Here is a 4604-nt window from a genome sequence, read left to right on the forward strand (position 1 = left end):
ATCAAACAAACAAGGCAGGCAGGTTAAGTTAATCATTCTCCCATGCTGTGACCCCCTTTGCCGTGGTGTGGCCATTCAAGCAACCTTGAATTGGATGGATTACCAAATCGGACTCCATCATTTGTACCGGATGCTAGGAAATGTGAAGGCGCTCTCTTGTTTTGCGGGGCATGTTTTTGTTCTCAAATGGTTAGGTCTTTCTTTGCTAAAGAGTAGACAGCAATAATGTTGCTAGAAATCATGGGAAATCACGTGTCCTGGCAGAATTTGAATTTCTCCTGACTCTAGAGTCTCAATGGTAATTTCAGCCATGCATATCTGTATTGATTTATAAGGACCAATTCCCATTTAATCTCAGGGTAAACACTATTGTCAGATCGAGATAATATTCACTCTGTAAAATAGTTTAATTTTACTTTTTCATTAGAGAATTCCTGCTCTCCTATGTTTCCTTGACCTAGGCTTTTTTTTTTTCCCTTTCTATTTGGGAGTAAGAGTTCATTTTAGTTCAATAGCATAACTTTAGCTTTAGGCCTCATGACTTAAAGCTATTTAGTGTTCTTCCTTACCAGACATTTAACCTCACACTGCATGCATAAACTCATCCAGTGAGGGTGTCAGACTTTGCTCATCCATGTGTTATCCTGATTTCAACATCGGTTCACTCTGCATTTCCCAAGCGGCCTTTGCCTTGGAAAAGTTGCACTGCAGAACCATTTCATGTCTTCTCTTGCAGCTGGGTCACTTGTTGCTTCAAAACAACTTGTCGAATCAAATATGCTAGTGACTCACCAGAGTCAGGACTGGGCTGAATATTGGATGAAGAAAACAGACTTGAGTGGGCACTGCTGGATCATGCAGTTCAGTCTTCTGCAATCGAAGGCAAAAAGTTCATAGGATCATGAGTTCCTTTTAAAAGCTATTGGGACTATCCACCTCCTTGTTCCGCTTACTTTAAGTAGAAATTGCATTGTACTGAAGGCTTGGGATAAAGCTAGGGGTGCAGGAATAAATATGTAAGAGAGGCATTCTAGTATGGGAACCAGATTAACTGCTATTTTACAGATTGTGTGAAAAACCTGGAGCTGATCCTTCTTATAGTCCTGTGCTATTTTTCTCCTGCAGGGTGCCATAGCACTATGTTATCTGGTTGTCTTCTGTGCTTGAAGCTGTTTTAATGCAACTCGTGAACAGCAGCAAAGCATGGGATATCTGTGTAGGCTTGGGAGACCACTAATGCTAAGCCAGGGAGATAAACAGATGTGGCACTTATGGACATGCTTCAGTGGTAGACTTGGCAATGTTGGGTTTATGGTTGGACTTGATGATCTTAAAGGTCTTTTCCAATTTAAATGATTCTATGATTCTATGAAACAAAGCAGATGGGTCCAAGATGTTGATTTATGTGTCCCCTTTCGTGCCTTTCCTCCTTTCCTCTTTTGCTTCATAGATCCACGCAGTGTCTGAATCTTTCCCCAGTTCTGGTCTTGTGGTGTTTGTTCTCATTTATTTGACCACTGTGAGGCCTACCGTAGGTGGAAGTTTATCAGATCTTATTTCAGAGTCAGGGTACATTAGTTAGCACAGTGGTTAAAATATAAACAACAGTAGGAGGCTTTTTAAATAGAAGTTGACCCTTGAAATTGGGTTTACTGTAAGCTCAGAAAAATCCCCTGCAAGAGAAATTGCAAACAATGTCAGAACACAGGTCACATCTTATTGAATAAATTCACATAAACATAATTTCCCTAAATTTCAGAATCAGAAAAAGTCAGAAAACAGCCACTTAGATATCACTTATTTGCTAAGAGGAGAAAGGACCAAAAGCAAGATTAAGTTTCTTGGAGGGGAAAATCTCAAAAGGCAGCCTCTAAGGAAGGGCACAGCTGCAAGACAGGTGAGAACGAACTAAAGGAGCTCATGTAAGAGCTCCAAAGGGTAATGCTATGGCATAGATCCATGGGAAGCTGGGAAATAAGATATTTTTACTTCCTTTTCAAAAACAACCACAACAACTGATAAAAGTGAGGCTTACATAGCTCTGATTCACAGACCAGAGGGCACTTTGGGCAGCGACCCCAGAGGGATAATGTGGACGGCTTCTAACGGCAGGAGCTGCTGTGGGTAAGGCGGGAAGGGGTTCAGGAAGGAAAAAGGTAGCCAAACTACAAATTAATTCTGTCCTTGCACTAGACATGAAGGAATACAGAGTGCAGAAGACCTGGTGGATAAGCTCATCTCTGCAATCTCTGGCCATAGACACTAATGTGTCCCAGGAAAGGGACAGTGACAGTAAGGAGACACAGAGAAGATGTTTTTCTAGTAGAGAAAGTTTTTGTCTTTGAGATGTTAATTTGTTCTGGCTGCTGCCAAATATAAGAAACCAGCAGAATAAAGTCAGACAGATGTATGAGAAACAGAGATGTTAGGAAGTGAGCAAACTGAGTGTCATCTTTACAATAGAAAGATCTAAAGAATCAACTACTGGGGTTTCTATGTTGCTGCAAAAGTATCTGGAAAAAAACAGGGACCCTGCAATTGCCTTTAACAGAGCTGTGAGGAGCGTTAATGCCATGGAGAGTCTGACAGCAGCATCTACTGAAGGCAATTAGGAGAAAATGCAGTCCTTTCCCTTGCCTTAAATGTAAGCAGCTGATGAGTGAACTCAGCTGTAAATACTCAGAAATGGTGCCCAGTTCAGCAGCGGTGGCATTTAGCATGTGGTGTGCTAGAACTCTTTGTACATGGGGGACAACTTCACCATGTCACTGCTAGGTTGGAGGGCAAAAGCCTTCTCCATTTCCTAGACAGAGAGCTTTGGAGAAACTATACCTAAGCTAAAGGATGGCATAGAGCAGAGCAGCTGGGTGGGCAGCGTTGAGCCCTGCCCGAGTGTCCCAGCACATCATGCCCAGCAGTAGCACTGCTTTGGGAAATGGTTCAGCAAAACCACTGCAGTGATCTGCTATAGCCTGCTCCGGGTTTCTGTTGGTTGGAGCCTGTCCCATATGCAAGCTTGTCCTTTCTTGAGTTTGTTATTCTCCTACTGTACCACAATTGCCATCCTGCCTGTGAGTCCTAATCACTCTTTACATGTGGAGCTGCACAACACAAATGGAGAAACAACATCTAATAGGGCCTGGAAATCAACCTGTATGTCTATTTTTCTTTTTAATTCTGTTTTTTTCTTCAAAGAGTCTATAAGGAAGTGAGTCTGTTTGCACTCAGGCTCCTCAAAGACTGGTGCCCAGCAGGTCATGGCTACACTTTTTTGGGCTTAGCAGGCAAGTAGTTCCTGTCTCCGCTGCCCCAAATCACAGGACTCAGCTGTGACTGCTGTTGTGGAGCCCATGCAGAGGGAGGGTTGTTGAACTCTTATCAGTCCTTCCTGGTGCAGCTTAACCCTTTGACCATTCTCTTCAAAATGGTTGGAGTTACTGGGGAGTCCTTGGATGAGGGTGCAGGCTATTTGACAGCAGAATGTGGAAGAGAAAATGAAGGAAAGAAGCGTAACTACTATTCCACCTCTGGTTTTAGAAAAGCAGAGGAGAGAGCGTGTGGAAAACATTTGGTAACGTGGTGAAGAGATTTTGTACTTAACCAACAATTGTGCAAGTGCCTCCAAAGACCCTAGCAAATACCTGCTATTTATAAGGTGTTGCTCTGGTATTTTTCTACACACTTAGACAATTATATACAATGATCCCTGCAGCAGTGTATTGTTTACTGATGGTTCCAGCATTTGAGAACTGGTGATAAAATTGGCTGTCTAGAAATGTCACTGAAATAGGATGAATGTTTATAGCTCCTTGCTTCTATGACAGCTTCAGAAATGAGGCGCAAGCCACCTCCATTTCACTCATGAAGTGTGCATTGAAATTGCCAGTGCAGTTTCTACTTGTCACTTACATGTAGGTTTATTTCTATGCTTGTTCTTGACTCATTAACTTGCATAAAGGAAGGATGTTCTAGCTAGTTTAATCTAATTGAAATGAACTGCTAAAAGGGCAAAGCATCAAATGATGCTGTATATTGCACTCAAGGCTATGTGGAATGGGATCAGTTCAAACTGCTTGAATCAATGAGATTGTCACAAGTATTTCAGTGAGGTGAGAATAGCACCTTCAGATTTAATTTAATATTTTGGCTAGAAAAATGAGCAGGTTTCATGTGTGTGTGTGTGTGTGCTCACACATGTGTGTGTGTGTTTGTGTGTGTGAGTATAAAATGCAATAACATCTTCTTTGTTTACAAGCAGTTTATAAAGTGTTTATGATGGTTCCAGTTTAACAGATGTTGCATAAAAATTCTTTATACTTTAATAATTTTTATGTCCCTGCACAAAAAGACCTTGCCATTAGATTCCACAGCTTGAACTTGCTGGAGACAGCATTGGAAAAGTTGTTTGTTTATTGTTTTTCCCCCTGACTCTTACGTAAACTCCTGAGCTATTATCAGGAAATTTTGCATTAGAATCATTGAAAATTTGCTGATCAGCTTTATAATTAACTCCTATTATATTTTAATTCAGAGTAAATTTCTGAAAGATATGCCATTTACATATGGCATGTCTCCAAAAGACTGTAGCATGTTATGTTCTATTT

The sequence above is a fragment of the Balearica regulorum genome, chromosome 3 (assembly GCF_011004875.1).
Source record: "Balearica regulorum gibbericeps isolate bBalReg1 chromosome 3, bBalReg1.pri, whole genome shotgun sequence".
NCBI classification, from domain to species: domain Eukaryota; kingdom Metazoa; phylum Chordata; class Aves; order Gruiformes; family Gruidae; genus Balearica; species Balearica regulorum.